Source organism: Erythrolamprus reginae, chromosome 11, assembly GCF_031021105.1.
Source record: "Erythrolamprus reginae isolate rEryReg1 chromosome 11, rEryReg1.hap1, whole genome shotgun sequence".
NCBI lineage: Eukaryota > Metazoa > Chordata > Lepidosauria > Squamata > Dipsadidae > Erythrolamprus > Erythrolamprus reginae.
In genome coordinates, this window is record NC_091960.1 from 11,846,217 (window position 1) to 11,866,671 (window position 20,455).

Here is a 20,455-nt window from a genome sequence, read left to right on the forward strand (position 1 = left end):
TGCAGGTTAACTCTGCCCACAGCCAGGAGTTTGATCCTGAGAGGCTCAAAATTGATTCAGCCTTCCATCCTTCCGAGGTGGGTAAAATGAGGACCCAGATTGTTGGGAGCAATATGCTGACGGCTTAGAGAGGGTTATAAAGCTCCGCGAAGCGGCATATAAGTCTAAGTGCTATTGCTACATGTTATGAATTGGGACATCACCAATCCGTGACCTATATAAAAGGCAGAACTGGTAGTTTGGGCAAGAACCAAGAATACGACTCAGTCAAACAAAATGACAGATGGGAAACTAACCAGCAACCTTGGCATTTGTTAGTGCTTTCGTTTGGGCTGAATTTTCACCCTCTGCCCTAGACGTTGGAGGGGAGATTTGACAAAAGAGAAAATTTTGCCATAATACTATTTTTCGGAGCAACATTTTAAAGTTTTGCAGGAAATGCTATGAATTCTAAGTTAGCATTTCTGAACCTCAGAAGCTTTCAGAGGTGTGGACTGATATGATATGATAAGGTAGGTAGGTAGGTAGGTAGGTAGATGATAGATAGATAGATAGATAGATAGATAGATAGATAGATAGATAGATAGATAGATAGATAGATAGATAGATAGATAGATAGATAGATAGATAGATAGATAGAGGTAGGTAGGTAGATGATAGATAGATAGATAGATAGATAGATAGATAGATAGATAGATGGATGGATGGATGGATGGATGGATGGATGGATGGATGGATGGATGGATGGATGGATGATAGATAGATAGAATGATAGATAGATGATAGATAGATAGATAGATAGATAGATAGATAGATAGATAGATAGATAGATAGAATGATAGATAGATAGATAGAATGATAGATAGATAGAGGTAGGTAGGTAGATGATAGATAGATAGATAGATAGATAGATAGATAGATAGATAGATAGATAGATAGATAGATAGATAGATAGATAGATAGATAGATAGATAGATAGAATGATAGATAGATAGAATGATTGATAGATAGAATGATTGATAGATAGATAGATAGATAGATAGATAGATAGATAGATGATAGATAGATAGATAGATAGATAGATAGAAAGAATGATAGATAGATAGATAGATAGATAGAATGATAGATAGATAGATAGATGATAGATAGATAGATAGATAGATAGATAGATAGATAGATAGATAGATAGATAGATAGAATGATAGATAGATAGTTAGATAGATAGAATGATAGATAGATAGATGATAGATAGATAGATAGATAGATAGATAGATGATAGATAGATAGATAGATAGATAATAGATAGATAGATAGATAGATGATAGATAGATAGATAGATAGATGATAGATAGATAGATAGATAGATAGATAGATAGATAGATGATAGATAGATAGATAGATAGATAGATAGATAGATAGATAGATAGATAGATAGATAGATAGATAGATAAATGAACCTAAGCTTCCAGGAGATCCTAACAGGAATCTGAAATCCCTCCACTCATTTGTCTTTCCTGTTGCTGCTCTAAATTCTATATATTCTCTTCCACAACCCCAACGCCATGTTGGCCGAGACATCTGGAGTTGCAGTACCAACACACCCATTGAATATGCCGCAGATATCTGCTTTGCTCCATTTTGGAGGCACGCACTAGCATATCGTTGATGTTTCGGTAGAAACCGTCCTTGGTCTAACAGCTGGACAAGGGGGCTGGACCTAAGTGCTTAGAGGATTTTCATAGGCGGTGTAATTCAGGGCAGAGGGGAAAGAGGAGAAGGAAGGAGTAGCCAGCTTTACAGGGACAAATGCACAAAATTAACATCTGTTGGCTTCTGGGAATGACCTAATTTCAGGTCTGAGCCGATGCCAGGAAGCTATGGCAACATATACTACAGGGGTCTGCAAAGCCCATTCAGCACAAAAGGCTCATAAATAGCAAAGGTGTGTCCTTGAGGGCAGGTTTGGTACATTATCAGTGCCATGGCGAAAAGGCCCCGCTGGTCTTTCCCATCAAATAAGGTGGTGGGGGATCTTGGAGAAGATCAGGGGTGCCTTCTTCTTCTTCTTTTTTGTATAAACTTTATTGATTTTCATAAAAAATTGACATACATACAAACACACATTTAACATAAAGATGGGGTTGCAATTCCCCCTCTTGTAGAAGTCAAATTTCCACGCAGAAAAAAGAATACAATATTAAATCATTATAGTATTTTAAATGAAAAGAAGAAATTTTGTTTAACCTTATATTAAAAAATCTTCATATTTAAACAAGAAAGAACAAAGAAAAATTAAATCATAGTAATACTTCTACAATTCTCACATAACTTTTACTTTTAACTCTTCCTCTTATTTATCCATATACTGTATACACTTTATTCCAAATCACATAAATTTCTGATTCCTCTTGGTTGTTTAACCGTCTTGTGGGTTCTAACTTACCTCGCTGCCGGTTCGCTTCCTTCTGCACCACGTGACCACGAGGCGTTTACGCACGCACGCATGTGTATTATTTATCAATCATCTATCTATCTATCTATCTATCTATCTATCTATCTATCTATCTATCTATCTATCTGTTGTGATTCAGCCTGAGGCTCCTCAGGGACCGGCTGGATCTCTGCCAGATCCATGCCCAGAGGAGGAGGACAGTGAACAGGAGGGGGAGGACCAGGCAGACGGGGGAGAGGAACGTCAGGAAGAGGAGGAGGGAGAGCAGCCTGAGACCCCCGGGGGGGGGCTCTCCCCAGCTAGTAGCCTGGATTCATTGGATGAAGATGCACAGGCTATAATAGACATGAGGCAGCGACGAGCAGCTCAAAGACGGGGCCAATTAGAAAGGTATTTCCATCCCTGAATTGGCAACAGCTGGGTTTGGGTGTGGTTCTCCTCAGCAGGGTTGAAAAGGCAGGCCCGCCCTTACAGTCTTGTGGAGAGTTATCAACTAGGAGTCCTGTGACCTTGCTTCGATTCTCGGCGTCTCTGATCTTGGCTTGTGGCCTAGAAGTCTGGAAGACTTGGGGGAGGCGTGGGTTTTATTATCTCCAGCGTTGTTTTTGCCAGCAAGAATCCTGTTTTATTGCCTGGCCTTCGTGAAACCTCTGTGAAGCTTCATCGTGTTCCTGTCTGTAAGAACAGTTTTTGTTACCTGTGTTTGCTTTCCAGTATATAAACTGCCTTTGCTTTTTACCAGTGTGTCTGGATACTCTTTTTGGTTGGTGTTGGCTTCTGGGGGGACCCAGACAGAACACGATCTATCTATCTATCTATCTATCTATCTATCTATCTATCTATCTATCTATCTATCATTCATCCATCCATCCATCCATTCATTCATTCATTCATTCATCCATCCATACATACATCTATCCATTCATTCATTCATCCATACATACATACATCTATCCATTCATTCATTCATCCATCCATCCATTCATTCATCCATCCATCCATCCATCCATCCATTCATTCATTCATTCATTCATTCATTCATTCGACTTCTATGTTGCCCAATCCAGAAGGGCTCAGGGTGGCTTCCAGAATAATAATACAAACGCAAAAGATACTTCAAAATTATGGAAATAAGATTAAATAACTTTGATGAAAATGAATTGGAGAAGCTGATGGCACGATGGAATAAGGTGAAAAATTATATCTTAAGTAGAATTTATGACGACAATGTGAAAAATAAATTCCAATCACTTTTTGTATGCAAAGAAATGTAAACCGGAGCTAAGAAAGAAATGGAAACGTATTGTAAATAATATAACCCCCTAAATGGTGGTGGGTTTTTTATTGGTGTTGGGCACGTTTTCTTTTAAGTATTTTTTGTTTGTTGTTAATTTAGTAAATAAACCAATTTTAAAAAATATTTAAAAAACCACAAAAGATTCAAGCCATAAAAGAAGTCGAATGCAATCTCCAAAACTAAAACCCATAATAAAAACCCATTTATTATAAAAAAAAACCAGACATAATTGCATGCATGCATACCATTCACACAGTTTAGCCATGAAAGATGTACAAATTCGTGGCCCCCAGGCCTGTGGGCAGAGCCAGGTCTTCGTGGCCTTATGGAAAGCCAGTAGGGTGGGAGCAGTATGAACATCGGGGGGGTAGTTGGTTCCATAGAGCCGGGGCAGCCACAGAGGAGGCCCTCCCCCGTGGTCCTGCCAACCTGCATTGTTTAGTCGACGGGACCTGGAGGAGGCCAACGCTGTGTGATCTTATTGGTCTTTGGGAGGTATGAGTAGTGCAGAAAAACTTTTAAAAAGCACGAGAGAGAGAGAGGGCAAAAAATAAGATTGTGATCCACGAGCAGTGCCAGAAACACAGCTCCTGCATGTGCTGAACGAAAGAAACCTAGAAAAAAAAATTCCCCAAAATTTTTCCTTCCCCCAAAAAAATTTCAAAAAAAATGATAATGGGGTCCATGGATTGGCACTGACAGAACCGGTTCTGTGACATCATTATGACATCACCAGCGGTTAGCTATCGGTTCAAACTGGGAGGAACCCAATCCAAACCAATCCAAACTGGTGCATCCTATTTTATTTTGAAGATTCTAAGCCTGTCTACAAAAAAACCTGGATCGATGGGGCGGTTCTCCATTATAACTTCTCATATTGCCCGACAATGATGCTAAGATGGGGCCATTCTGTGTAATTTGCAGAGCAGATGTCTCACAACATAACTGTAGCGTTGCCAAACATTAGGTACTACAGTAGGCACCAGGAAGGAACATTATATTTTGGTTCCTTTATTATTTATTCCTCCAAATACTCTCCTGCTCCAGGTGGTGTGCAGACCAGCGTAAACACAATTCCTTAAGACACCTCTCCCAACCCATTAATAAACCTGCCAGTCACCATCATCAATAATTAGTCAAGTTCCTGATCCCCACCAACTAGACATCAAAAGGAATCAAAACCTGTTTGAAAATAAAAAGTTCTTCATGCTTTCTTGTGTGCCTGGAGTGATTATCCAATGCTGTTATTTAGAGCAGTGTTTCCCAACCTTGGCAACTTGAAGATATCTGAACTTCAACTCCCAGAATTCCCCAGCCAGCTGGCTGGGGAATTCTGGGAGTTGAAGTCCAAATATCTTCAAGTTGCCAAGGTTGGGAAACATTGATTTAGAGAGCCTCGGTGGCGCAGTGGTTAGAAGACAGTACTGGAAGCGACTTCTGCTGATCAACGGCTGCCAGCAATTTGGCAGATCGAATCTCAGTAGGCTCAAGGTTGACTCAGAACTTCCATCCTTCTGAGTGGGTAAAATGAGGACCCAGGTTGTTGGGGGCATTAAACTGACTCCATAAACCACTTACAGAAGGCTGTAAAGGGGTATACAAGTCTAAGTGCTATTGCTATTAATGACTACGGTAAAAAATACTGCTATGAAATCAAGCATAGCTCAATAGCCACATTGATTGATTGATTGATTCATTCATTCATTCATTCATTCATTCATTTATTTATTTATTAGATTTGTATGCCGTCCCTTTCCGTAGATTTAATACTGGAAGTTCTCGTCCCAACTGGTCTTACGTCAAAGATAATCTTCATGGATGTACAGTGATACGTCTACTTAAAAACACCTCTACTTAAGAACTTTTCTAGATAAGAACCGGGTGTTCAAGATTTTTTTTGCCTCTTCTCAAGAATTATCTTCTACTTTAGAACTCGAGCCCGGAAAAATTTCCCAGGAAATTTAAGAGTGGCACGAAGGCCCAGCCTGTTTCCTGCCATTCCCCCTTTAATCCCGGCCATCTCCATATTTTCTGGGCTGCCAGAGGAGCCTTTTGCTGGCGCTTAAGGAGGCTTTGGCAGTCCAGAGCAAACGAAGCATTTTCCTTTCTATGGGCGCTTGGAGAGGGAATAAACCTCTGCCAGAGCCCAGAGAAAAGAAACGCTCCCTTCACTCTGGGCAGCGACTGTCCTCCTCCTCTTCTTCTTCCTCCTCCTCCTCCCACCCAAATTCCAAGCTTTTATTTCTTTCCTAATGGGTTTGCGCGCATTATTTGCTTTTACATTGATTCCTATGGGGAAAAACCGCTTCTTCTTACAAACTTTTCTACTTAAGAACCTGGTCACGGAACAAATTAAGTTCTTAAGAAGAGGTACCCCTGTATTCTGAATCTTACACACAGCATTTTTACGAGGCCTTCTCACTATAAATTATTATCTGCAAAGTGGGGGTGGGAGTAGGAGTTGAAAAGGGTCTCACCCGTTCCCCCAGAATATTCTTCCGAAGCCCAGATTCCCTTTTCTGTAGCTTGGTGGAAGGTTTCCAACTTACGTTTGGAAACAAAGGATTCAGTGGGGTGGTTGCCCAGGCGAGGGGCATGTGTGGGTCAGAAGTAGTGGCAGAGACATTGAGTGGGAGAGGTATGTCAACCAGACAGGAGGGCTGGCGCAACTGATGGCAATTGAATGAGCCCTTGATACAAAGGGTCTATTGTCCAGCCCCCCCAAACTCAGGTCCACTCAAGCTGCCAGCTCTGGCAATTCTCCCTCCCGGCTTACAAAGTGACAATATGGCCACACAACTCTCTCTCTCTTTCTCATGGCCTCTTGGTCATCATTCTCTCCTTCCTGGCTGACTTCTGGAAGATTTTTCCTGGCAGAAGAGAATCGGTTTGGAGATTCAACCACACCTCCGTTCTACGAAGCCCAGAAGGTCACATTACAAGGCGTTTCTGGTCCAGCCGAGAAAAGACACCGTTCCACAGGGCAAGGGATGGCTTTTCTGAGAGTCTCCGAAATGGATGATGGATTCTAATGGATGCTGAGCTCTCTATTCTGCCTGTCGCTACTGAGACGGAAGTGGTGCTCCTCCTAACTGAGCAAAAAGTCCCCAAAAGATGCTCATGAAACAGCTGGAAACGCCGTGGCTGACATTTTTCTTGAATGAATGTCTCACCCAACTTTATTCTGATATATATACTGCTCAAAAAAATAAAGGGAACACTTAAACAACACAATATAACTCCATGTAAATCAAACTTCTATGAACTCAAACTGTCCATTTAGGGAGCAACACTGATTGACAATTAATTTCACCTGCTGTTGTGCACATTCAACTTTGTACAAAACAAATTGTTCAATGAGAATATTTCATTCATTCAGATCTAGGATGTGTTCTTTGAGTGTTCCCTTTATTTTTTTTTTAGTAGAATGGAATAGAATAGAATAGAATTTTATTGGCCAACTGTGATTGGACACACAAGGAATTTGTCTTGGTGCATATCTCTCATAAAGAAAAGATAAACTGGTTAAGAATCATAAGGTACAACACTTAAGGATGGGGTACAAATAAGCAATCAAATCATATTAGGAACCAGTCAATTGTGAGGATGCAGGAAACAAAGTTATAGGATAGTCATTTGTGGGAGAAGATGAGTGATTAATAGTAGACTTAAGAAATAGTTTGATGGTGTTAAGTGAATTATTTGTTTAGCAGAGTGATGGCATTCAGAGAAAAACTGTGCTTGTGTCTAGTTGTTCTGGTGTGCATTGCTCTGTAGTGTTGTTTTTGAGGGTAGGAGTTGAAACAACTTATATCCAGGATGCGAGGGGGACTATAAATATTTTCACAGACCTCTTTTTGACTCGTGCAGTATACAGGTCCTCAATGGAAGGCAGGTTAGTAGCAATTGTTTTTTTCTGCAGTTCTGATTCTCCTCTGAAGTCTGTGTCGGTCTCGTTGGGTTGCAGAACCGCACCAGATAGTTACAGATGTGCAGATGACAGACTCAATGATTCCTTTGTAGAACTGTATCAGCAGCTCCTTGGGGCAGTTTACGAGACCAATAGAAATTGAGACCAACTTTATTTAAATAAACAAATAAAATAAATAAAGTTGGTCTCAATTTCTATTGGTCTCGTAAACCATTCGAGAAGATTGAGATGTGACGAGAAGCATCGGTGTATTTATTTGTCCACGACTCTATCATTGCATCTACACCCACTTTTCCCCTCTTTTTTAGCTCGTATTGTTCTTTTTTTTTTTTAAATAGCCACTTTTTACAAAATGCGGCTCAGCCTCCAACCCTCCCCACCCTCCCTCCCAATCTTCATCATAGGAAATTTTTTCCTTAATTAGGTTGCCTGGCAGGGAATCAGTTTTGTGACTGCAGAGGCATAGCAGAGATGGAGAGAGAGAGATGGAGAGAGATGGGCAGGAGGGATAAAGAAATGTGTACACCGACAACATAAAAGATCCCAGTGGACTTTTTTTCTTTTTTTTTGCACATTCACACTTTTACAGTCGGGGAGAAGAAGTAGACTCCTTGTTTCCCCACCCACCCACCCCCAGAGTTGAGGAACAAGGGATTATCCAAAAATGGCTGAGATGGAGAATTGACTGCCGTTGGCAGGCCACGATATCTTCTAATTAATTCCCAAAGGTGGATTCCTTCCTGAACCCTTTGGGCTAACTTTTGCCTGGATGGAGGAGCGACCGGCCTCCCCCTCGGATACCCGCTCTAGTTCTGTGGGGTGGACAAGAGTTATATGTGCTTCCATCATCCCCCACTTTTTTTTTATTCCCCTGCAGATTTGGCACAATGGACTGCAAATTTCACGCCTATTACCAGGCAGAAATTCAGCAGTTCAGTTTAGCCTCTGTGCTGCTTCAAAAAGGATTTGCTGTGAAGCATGGAAATACGAGGCAAGGGCCTCCTAGAGCCTGGGGGATGTGATGAAGGGAGGTAGGGGGGAAGAGAACCAGTGGGGGGCTGTATAAGTGTTTTGGAACGGGGAATACCTGGTTCTCAGTAGACCTCATAGAAACATAGAAGACTGACGGCAGAAATAGACCTCATGGGCCATCTAGTCTGCCCTTATACTATTTCCTGTATTTTTATCTTAGGATGGATCTATGTTTATCCCAGGCATGTTTAAATTCAGTTACTGTGGATTTACCAACCACGTCTGCTGAAAGTTTGTTCCAAGGATCTACTACTCTTTCAGTAAAATAATATTTTCTCCCATTGCTTTTGATCTTTCCCCCAACTAACTTCAGATTGTAGCCCCTTGTTCTTGTGTTCACTTTCCTATTAAAAACACTTCCCTCCTGAACCTTATTTAACCCTGTAACATATTTAAATGTTTCGATCATGTCCCCCCCCCTTTTCCTTCTGTCCTCCAGACGATACAGATTGAGTTCATGAAGTCTTTCCTGATACGTTTTATGCTTAAGACCTTCCACCATTCTTGTAGCCCGTCTTTGGACCCGTTCAATTTTGTCAATATCTTTTTGTAGGTGAGGTCTCCAGAACTGCACACAGTATTCCAAATGTGGTCTCACCACGCTCTATACAGAGGGATCACAATCTCCCTCTTCCTGCTTGTTATACCTCTAGCTATGCAGCCAAGCATCCTACTTGCTTTCCCTGCCACCTGACTGCACTGTTCACCCATTTTGAGACTGTCAGAAATGATTAAATCCTTCTCTTCTGAAGTTTTTGCTAACACAGAACTGCCAATACAATACTCAGATTGAGGATTCCTTTTCCCCAAGTGCATTATTTTACATTTGGAAACATTAAACTGCAGTTTCCTCCGTTGCAATAACCATTGGGCCGTTACTTCTTTCTTTGCAAAAACACCAAATGCCTTCCAGATGTTTTCTGCATTTATATCCATATCAACTTCAGGCAGCCCTGGCCAGTGGCAAGAGATTCTGCCTGTTGTGGTTTAAAATAACAGCTTTTGCACTATATAGCATATAAAGAGGAGAGGACGCAATCTCAATCTAGGTGGTTTTGCACAATACGGTTTACCCACTTCCGTAATCTAGTGGTTCTATTCACCCCAAAGGCTACGCCGTATCGGGTGCGATCTTGGTTAGGTTTTTCGTTTATGGCTTGCCACATTGCCTGAGGCCAGACCGTTAATTTACAAGCCAATTACGCTGCACAAATCAGGGCCCCCAAAAAAAGTTAATTCAAAAACTGTTTGTTATAGGAATAAAACCTTGGAGAATATGGCTGCCTCTTGTGCCTATCTTGATATCTGCATTCCTAGTGTCTCCTGTTGATCTGGGTTCATTGATCAAAGCCATTGATTTAGCCACCCGGAGTCCCTAGGCAGTATTATTATTATTATTATTATTATTATTATTATTATTATTATTATTAATTATTTATTTTTATTGGATGGATGGATGGATGGATGGATGGATGGATGGATGGATGGATGGATGGATGGATGGATGGATAGATAGATAGATAGATAGATAGATAATTATTATTATTATTATTTATTAGATTTGTATGCAGATAGATAGATAGATAGATAGATACCGTAGATAGATAGATAGATAGATAGATAGATAGATAGATAGATAGATAGATAGATAGATAGATAGGAAGATAGATAGATAGATAGATAGATAGATAGATAGATAGATAGATAGATTAGATAGATGATAGATAGATAATTATAATTATTATTATTTATTAGATTTGTATGCAGATAGATAGATAGATGATAGATAGATAGATGATAGATAGATAGGAAGATAGATAGATAGATAGATAGATAGATAGATAGATAGATAGATAATTATTATAATTATTATTATTTATTAGATTTGTATGCAGATAGTTAGATAGATGATAGATAGATAGATAGATAGATAGATAGATAGATAGATAGATGATAGATAGATAGATAGATAGATAGATGATAGATAGATAGATGATAGATAGATAGATAGATAGATAGATAGATAGATAGATAGATAGATAGATAGATAGATAGATAGATAGAGATTAGATAGATAGATAGATAGATAGATAGATAGATAGATAATTATAATTATTATTATTTATTAGATTTGTATGCAGATAGTTAGATAGATGATAGATAGATAGATAGATAGATAGATAGATAGATAGATAGATAGATAGATAGATAGATAGATAGATAGTAGATGGTAGATAGATTGAAAGAGAGAGAGAGATTTTTTTTATTTTTTTATTTTATGATTAGAGTTGAAAAGGACCTTGCAGGTCGTCAAGTCCAACTCCCTGCTCAAACAGGAGACCCTACACCACCCCAACCAGATGGCAGTCCAATTTCCTTTTGAATGTGTCAAGTGATGAGGCGTTCACAACCTCCGCTGGCAGGCCGTTCCACTGGTTGATCGCTCTCACCGTCAGAAAGTTCCTCCTTATTTCCAGGTGGAATCTCTCCTTGGTCAGTTTCAATTACAGGAAGGAAGAAAGGCTCTGGCCCTATTACGCCCTATTACGCATGCAATGACTAAATTAAACGGCATCACATAAGAGCAAGCACCTCTCCGATGGAGATTTTACACTCTGACGAAGTCAATTGGGATTAATGAAAGCTTAGTAACTTTTTAGCGGTTTTCAAATAAATTTTAAACGTTCCAGAGATTGTGATGGCTACTGCCTGGAACTCACACTTGTAGGACAATTCTCAAATGGGAAAAAGGAAAAGAAAAATGGGTGAACAGTGCAGTCAGGCGGTAGGGAAAGCAAGTAGGATGCTTGGCTGCATAGCTAGAGGTATAACAAGCAGGAAGAGGGAGATAGTGATCCCACTGTATAGAGTGCTGGTGAGACCCCATTTGGAATACTGTGTTCAGTTCTGGAGACCTCACCTACAAAAAGAGATTGATCAAATTGAATGGGTCCAAAGACGGGCTACAAAAATCGTGGAAGGTCTTAAGCATAAAACCTATCAGGAAAGACTTCATGAACTCAATCTGTATAGTCTGGAAGACAGAAGGGAAAGGTGGGGGGACATGATCAAAACATTTAAATATGTTAAAGGGTTAAATAAGGTCCAGGAGGGAAGTGTTTTTAATAGGAAAGTGAACACAAGAACAAGGGGGCACAATCTGAGGTTAGTTGGGGGAAAGATCAGAAGTAATGTGAGAAAATATTATTTTTCTGAAAGAGTAGATGCTTGGAACAAGTTTCCAGCAGACGTGGTTGGTAAATCCACAGTCACTGAATTTAAACATGCCTGGGATAAACAAAGATCCATCCTAAGATAAAATACAGGAAATAGTGGAAGGGCAGACTAGATGGACCAGGAGGTCTTTTACTGCCGTCAATCTTCTATGTTTCTAAATAAATAAATCTATTTCAGATACTTGGGGACTGCCCCCCTCTTGAGTTAATCTGAGATGCCTGGTTTTTCTCTAATCTTAACTTGTCTTGTGCAGGCAGCTGGTTCTCATAGCAAAAGAATTTGCTCAAGATAGATGATAACCGTTTCTGCCTCTTCTCGCCGTCTATTCCTGTTCTACTGATAACTCATTACATTCAAACACTTCATGTGTGTCCTTCCCTCCCAAGCTGTCGACAGAACCCAGATCTGCTAACTTCTCACCGGCCTCAGACACATAGGCCCGAATATGGCTTTGTACTGCGGACTGGAGGTCCTTCGTGGGATGTTCATTCATCCATCCATCCATCCATCCATCCATCTATTCCTTCCTTCCTTCCTTCCTTCAATCTTTCTTTCTTTCTTTCTTTCTTTCTTTCTTTCTTTCTTTCTTTCTTTCTTTCTTTCTTTCTTTCTTGGATTTGTATGCCGCCCCACTCCGTAGACTCAGGACTACTAACAACAGTAACAAAAAAACAGCATGTAAATCCAATACTAAAACAACTAAAAAACCCTTATTGTAAAACCAAACATACATACATACATACAAACATACCATGCATGAATTGTAAAGGCCTAGGGGGAAAGAATATCTCAGTTCCCCCATGCCTGACAGCAGAGGTGGGTTTTAAGGAGCTTACAAAAGGCAAGGAGGGTGGGGGCAATTCTAATCTCCGGGGGGAGTTGGTTCCAGAGGGCCGGGGCCGCCACAGAGAAGGCTTTTCCTCTGGGCCCCGCCAAATGACATTGTTTTGTTGATGGGACCCGGAGAAGGCCCACTCTGTGGGACCTAACCGGTCGCTGGGATTCGTGTTGCCGATCAGTCCGGTGCCATGAAGGGCTTTATAGGTGATGACCAACACTTTGAATTGTGACCGGAAACTGATCGGCAACCAATTCATTCCATGATTTAAAAGCAAACGCTCATCACATACGTTCCTAACGGTTCCTACGAGAAGGTGGAAACCTAACAATAATTGAAACATCAAAAAACAATCTCTCTTTCCTCAATTTACAAAACAGAGCAGACGCATGTTTGGAGAATGTGACATATACGCACGCACGCACACCCCAAGTTCACATAATTACTCCGCTATTCATTCCGTGAGTGACAGGCTGTCATCATTATTTTTTGAGATGGAGTGTCTTTCAAAGGCTTGGAGTCACTTGAAAGACTCCACTTTTGCTTGTCTGTTTCGGCTCCGAAGAGAGAAACAAACCTACAGTGGTTAGAAAGAAACAGCTCAACCATCTCTCTTCCCCCTCCTCCTTTCCCCATGGCTGCCTGGTCTTTCAGCCGCTGCGCAGGAGTAAGCTTCTACACAGTAATGGGCAGCCACTTGTGGGCGTGGCTTATTTTGTGGGTGTAGCTTGATAGTCATGTGACTGGGTAGGAGTGGCTTGCCGGCCATGTGACCAGGTGGGTGTGGCTTCAACTATCATCATCGTTCAAGTGAACTGTTATTGCCGCACGATGCCTTTTCATCTCAGCTGTGGGCAGAGTGAGGGCTTCCTAAGGGGGAAAAAGACCGCAGCCCAGACTGCTTTGGCGTGGGGCAGCTCTCCTGGCCTTGGGAGGTGGCCACGTGAGGCTGGAGGGGAGCCGGGCAGGAGAGAGGGAAGCTCGTCCGAGGCCAGGAAGGAGGAAAGAGGAAAAAAGCGAGGAGCGCACAGCAGCAGCAGCAGCAGCAGGGAAAGAAAGGAGAGACGACCTGAGACCGGTAATCCAGGAAGTTACTGCCACCGGTCAGCTGGAGCTTTGTTCCACCAACTGCGTTCCACCTGTTCTGCCTGCTGCCCACCCCTGCTTCTACGGGTTCGCCCGGATTCGGAAGGACCCATAGCCAGTGTTGGGCTGCCCCCGGGATGCCTGGAATCGCCGATCCGATAGTGGAAATGGCAATGTGTGCACATCTGCGCATCCCCGTCATGCTCCTGTGCGCCACGTGCATCCCCGTGCAAGAATTTGCTTCCGCACATGTGGGATTTTTGCCGAATATTGCTGAAATCTCACGTGAGAATGCTCGTACGTGTGAGATTTCTGCGATTTTCGGCCTTCCTTTGCTTCTGCACATGTGCGGAAGCAAAGAAATTGCCAAAATCTCACGCATGCAAGATTCCTCGTGAGAGATTTCAGCAATTTTCTGTGATTTCTTTGCTTCGGCGCATGCGTGGAAGCAAATTTTCACATGGGGCTGTGTGCGCCGGCCTCCGGGACTGATCCGGTAGAGAAAGATAAGTGTGCCTCTTCAGTGCCTAATGTTATGGTCGGTTCGGAGAACCTCCAACTCCCACCCTTGGCATTCGCTGGCTGGGGAATTCTGGGAGTTGAAGTCCAAATATCTTCAAGGCGCCAAGGTTGGGAAACACTGGCCTAGCGCACTGATACGAACCCACCACTGCACTGGAACTAGGTACCATCCAAAGTGTTCTGAAAGCCACATTGCAGCCCTCGTGGCTACGATCAACAGTTTGGAGAAACAAAGAGGTTCTTAACATCGTTTGCAATTGTTTGTTTGTTTGTTTGTTTGTTCATTTATTTATTTATTTGGATTTATTTGCCACCCAACTCCAATAGGATTCTGGGTGGCTAACATAGATACATAGAAACATAGAAGATTGACAGCAGAAAAAGACTTCATGGTTCATCTAGTATGCCCTTATACTATTTATTTATTTATTTATTTATTTTATTTATTTTGTCCAATACACAACTGTTCTGTCTGGGTTCCCCCAGACCTCAACACCAACTGGAAAAAACAGCCAGACACTCTGGTAAAAGCCAAAAGTATTTTATAACTGGAAAAAATAAGCACAGAGGAAAACCTGTTCTTCCCAACAGACAGGATATAATACGGTACAGCAGGGTCCTGATGTCCAGACAATACAGCAAGCTTCTTGCTGGCACCCCCCCCCCCCCCCAAGGTTTCAATAGTCAAAGGCACAAACCAGGATTCCAAGACGCCAAAGTTCACAGTCAGGTCCCACGACTCTCAAAGATAAAACTCCACAAGCCAGGAAGGGTGGGTCTGCCTTTTAGCCTTTCCCAAGAGCACCACACCCAAACCCAGCTGTTGCCACTTTAATGCTGAAAGTATTTAGCCAATTGATTCCGTCTCTGAGTAGCTCTTCGTTGTCGCAGATCAATTATGGCTTGTGCACTTTCCTCTAAGGAATCCAGGCTGCTTGCTGGGGAGAGCTCCCCCTGGTGGGACTCTGGCTGTCCTCCCTCTTCTTCAGCCTGGGATTCCTCCTCCTCGTCTGTCTGCACCTCCTGTTCCTCAGCCTCTCCCTCTGAGCTGGAAACCGACAGAAGGTCAGCCATTCCCGGAGGGGCCTCAGACGGAACCACAACAACAACAATACACAATGAAGGTTATAGAGGTTACGCTCAAGTAAAATATATTAGAGAAAGAATAGAAGTGAAAATTTAGGAATAGAATATATCAATTGGAGAATAGAAGGATATTATGAGAGTAGTGTAAAAAGATTAAAATAGAAGAATAGGAGATATGATATAGGAGATATAGGAGAGACAATAGGACAGGGGACGGGAGACATGTTTAAATTCAGTTACTGTGGATTTACCAACCAGGTCTGCTGGAAGTTTGTTCCAAGCATCTACTACTCTTTTTAGTAAAATAATATTTTATAATTAAATAAATAAAATAATAAATAATAATAAATAATAAAATGATTTTTTCTCATGTTGCTTCTGATCTTTCCCCCAACTAACTTCAGATTGTGGTCCCTTGTTCTTGTGTTCACTTTCCTCCTGAACCTTATTTCACCCTTTAACATATTTAAAACTTTCGATCCTAAAGCATCAAGGAACACAGAACCAGACTGATAGGCTTGACAATCCACACCAGTCGCAAGCAGAGTTCAAGTCAAATATTTCTCGGAAGGTTGATCGGCTGAACTTGGTCCTCCTTCACTGGGAGTATTTAAAGCCCGAGAGAAGGGGGTTATTCCGCCTTCCTGACTGCCATCCCGACCTTTGTCTTGAGCTGATTCTGTGTGTCAGTCTCCTTGACCCCCTTGAAGGGATTATCCCACTCTTCAGATCCTAGTGGAGTGAGTAAACTTCTCAACAATAGAACAAAAGCCCAGCCCTTATTGAATTGCAGCTAAGCAGGCTTTACGTTGGACCGATCTCAACAGCAAAACAGGCTCCGTTCAACTCCTTGAATCTTAACTGCTTCCTGGTGGTCAAAAGGGGCAAAGAGTAGAATTGTCAAGGGCAAACAGTTTTTCATGGGTAACTGGATTTATTTCAGCTAGGAGATTACCCTAACTTAAAAATCTTCTGGGCGTGTTGCACTACAATTCCCATTTTCTCCAACACAAGTCAACCTAGTGGGATTGGCACGGCTACAGATCCCTGGAAGACATCTGCGTGGCCATACTATTTACCCTCAAAGTACCAAGGGAGTTCCTCAGATCATCCTGAGGATGGCCTCAGAGTCCCTCTTTTTTTTTTAAAGCCTTAAAGTTTTGGATTTTTAAAATTCCCCTCACCTTCTTCCTTCGGCAGTGACTGTCCTCCTCCTCTTCTTCTTCCTCCTCCTCCTCCCACCCAAATTCCGAGTTTTTATTTCCTTCCTAATGGGTTTGCACGCATTACTTGCTTTTACATTGATTCCTATGGCAAACATTGCTTCTACTTACAAACTTTTCTACTTAAGAACCAGGTCACGGAACGAATTAAGTTCTTAAAAAGAGATACCACTGTATTTCACTCTTTCATTAAATAATAATAATAATAATAATAATAATAATAATAATAATAATAATAATTAGTGAAATACGAAGATCTAAAAATCGAGCTGCAACGACTCTGGCATAAGCCCGTGAAAGTGGTCCCAGTGGTACTTGGCACGCTGGGCGCAGTACCAAAGGATCTCAGCGGACATTTGAAAACCATCAGAATTGACAAAATCTCCATCTGTCAATTGCAAAAGGCCGCTTTACTGGGATCGGCAAACATAATTCGCCGCTACATCACACAGTCCTAGGTGCTTGGGAAGCACCCGACTGGTGATGAAATACGAAATCCAGCATAGTGATTTCGTTTGCTGTGTTGTACTGACATAATAATGATGATGATGATGATGATGATGATGATGATGATGATGATGATGATAATTGTTAGTACAACATACATAGTTGTTAGGGTTTGCCATTGTAAACTACCTATTGTAGTCTCTTGTACATATTGATAATTGTAACGGGTATAACCTGAAACCTTAAATGGGACTGTGTTTAAATGTCAACCCCTAAGGGGGAGATTGTTAGTACAAGGTACATGGTTGTTAGGGTTTGCCATTGTAAACTACCTATTGTAGTCTCTTGTACTATCACTTTAAATATTTTGGGCTGGTTCGCCATAAGAGGGCGCCAGTACTCCTTCCCTCAATGATGCTTTAACGCTCATTCGCTTTTGCTTTGCCTTGAGGGGGGAGTGTATTTGCTTAGTGCTTATTATATTGGATGGCTTAGTGCTTGTTATGGATTGTTTCTATTTTGTATATATGTAAATAGTACTTATTAAGCATAACTAAGTCTGTGTCTTTTTCTTTGACTTTACCACACATCCACACTCTGTTAAAATTCTGTGCTCAGTGTATGTCAAAGGTCTCATAGCCTAGCTATACCAAGACATACCAACAACAACAACAGCAACAATAATAATAATAATGATAATTTATTAGATTTGTATCCCGCCCCTCCTGAATTTTCCTTTTGAATGGAATTCAAAAGTACGATGCCCTCCATAAACGAATGACGTAAGATCAATGTTAAAGGATCTACCCACCTATTCCCACACGTGTCACCATGATCATGTTGGCTGTCCCTTTAAGCGGGAAGAAAAGTCTGAGGTCTAGGATTTTAATCGTCCGACGGCACATTGCTATGCACGCACCCGTCCGTTTGCAGCCCTGGATGCCTGCCAACTCTTGAGCTACCTTTAAATGCATTTGCCAAGAGCGACGCAGGAAGGCAGGAGAGAAAGTCGTTTCGTGGGAGTACTGTGGAGCCCCGCAGAATTTTTCCTGGCCGAAGAGCAAACTCACAGTGCCCCAAGATACACCTGAGCATCTGTGTGCAGAGATAAGGCTGCACCAGGAACCCGAGGGCAGCGGTGTCATCTTTAAAAGTAATAATAATAATAATAATGCACGCTCTGTCTCCCTTTTTGCCTCCTCCACATTTTTTTTTACTTTTTCAGCTCACACACAAAAAAAGAGGAAGAATGCAGCTATTACTCTATTGGATTTGTATGCCGCCCCTCTCTGCAGACTTGGGGTGGCTAACAACAATGATAAAAACAACATGAACAATCCAATTTAATAAAACAACTAAAAACCCTTATTATAAAAACCAAACATACACACAAACATACCATGCATAACTTGTAATGGCCTAAGGGAAGGAATATCTTAACTCCCCCATGCCTGGCGACAAAGGTGGGTCTTGCGTAATTTGCAAAAGACAAGGAGGGTAGGGGCCGTTCTAATCTCTGGGGGGAGTTGATTCCAGAGGGCCGGGGCCGCCACAGAGAAGGCTCTTCCCCTGGGGCCTGCCAAACGACATTGTTTGGTCTACGGGACCCGGAGAAGGCCAACTCTGTGGGACCTTATCGGCCGCTGGGAGGATTTGTGCGGTAGAAGGCGGTTCCGGAGGTATTCTGGCCCAATGCCATGTAGGGCTTTAAAGGTCATTACCAACTCTTGCCAAGGTTGGGAAACACTGCTCTAGAGCAGCGGTCCTCAAACTACGGCCCGTGGGCCGCATACGGCTCGCTGAGGCCATTTATCCGGCCCGCCGGTGATTGACAGGAGCACAGGAAAAAGAGAGCAAGAAAGAAAGAAAAGGGAAAGAGAGGGAGGGAAAGAGAAGTGGAGAGGAAGGAAGGAAGGAAGGAAGGAAGGAAGGAAGGAAGGAAGGAAGGAAGGAAGGAAGGAAGGAAGGAAGGAAGGAAGGAGAAATGGAGGGACAGAGGAAGGAAGGACTGTTTTTGGGGGAGTAATTTTTTTTATTTTTCTCTTAACATACATTCAAACAATACAGTGTACCATCTAATTTTCCATGAATAAAATGCGGTATTTTGTTAGTAACTAATATCAATCATCAAAAAAGTTGCAAAAGGTTTTTTTCTAATTTTGTCATCCAGTTGCATTCATTTTTTAAAATTAAATTCCATCCTTAATGTTCCTTCAAAAAGTGCAACACCAATTATATTTCTAACTTATTCACCATTAAGCCAAAGTGCTTCCTTCTTTCTTTATATATTTTTCTATAAGCCAAGAAAACCTTGTATAGCCAATCAGATGTTAACAAAAGAAAATTAAAAACAAAACATAAACATATATGAATTTCAGACTTCTTTCCCCCCCCCTCCTCTAAATAGTACATTCCCATTTTGTTTCTTACTTTAAAATAAGGTATGTGCAGTGTGCATAGGGATTTGTTCATAGGGGGTTTTTTTATAGTCCGGCCCTCCAACAGCCCGAGGGACAGTGAACTGGCCCCCTGTGTAAAAAGTTTGGGGACCCCTGCTCTAGAGAGTAAGTCCGTTTGTATTAATTCAGTAGGAATTGTTTCTGAGTAGACAAGCTTTGAATTGTGGTGGGAAAAGGCTTGGCAATCAGAAGAGAAATTTAATACCAGGAATATGCAAGAGAAACACAATTCTGATTATTACTGGGGGTTGGTGGTGGCAAAACACAGACCCTGATAACTGGAAGATTTGGGTTTTTTAATTTGCATTTTTACAAAGAGTAAAAAAAAAGGGGGTGGGGTTTCCATTTGATTACCTTACGCTTGGCCTTTCTTACTGGTTGTCTGGGCTGGGTTTGTGAACGTTGCTCCAAGTTGCAAGATGAGGGATGGGGAGCTGTTGCTGTACATGAGGCTACTCCTGAAGAGCGTTCGGAGACTACAGCTGGGCCAGAATGCAGCCACACAAGCTGTTGTGGATGCACCTAGGTACACCCACATCACACCAACTCTCCGCAAGCCGCACTGGCTCCCAATCAGTCTCCGGACCCAATTCAAAGGTGTTGGTTATCACCTTTAAAGCCCTGCATGGCTTAGAACCAATCAATCTTCGGGACTGCCTTTTACCATCCAGCTCCCAACGACTGATAATGGGCCACAGAGTTGGCCTCCTCTGAGTCCTATCAGCTAAACAGTGTCAGTTGTCAGGGACAAGGGGAAGGGCCTTCTCTGTGGTGGCTCCGGCTCTCTAGAACCAGCTACTTCCTGAGATCTGTACTGCCCCGACCCTACTAGCCTTCCGGAAAGC

General features: G+C 41.9%; 2 protein-coding genes across 2 annotated transcripts in view; both read left to right on the plus strand.

Annotated features, from left to right (window-relative positions):
• LOC139173994 (IgGFc-binding protein-like) overlaps positions 1 to 10,717 on the plus strand; it is an 842,349-nt gene extending 831,632 nt beyond the window's left edge. The window contains exon 11 of the transcript XR_011560280.1: positions 10,647 to 10,717. The gene's annotated coding sequence lies outside the window, so the exon portion shown is untranslated. The remainder of the gene's footprint in view (positions 1 to 10,646) is intronic.
• KIRREL2 (kirre like nephrin family adhesion molecule 2) overlaps positions 1 to 20,455 on the plus strand; it is an 80,145-nt gene that overhangs the window by 17,603 nt on the left and 42,087 nt on the right. The gene's annotated exons all lie outside the window — the stretch shown is intronic.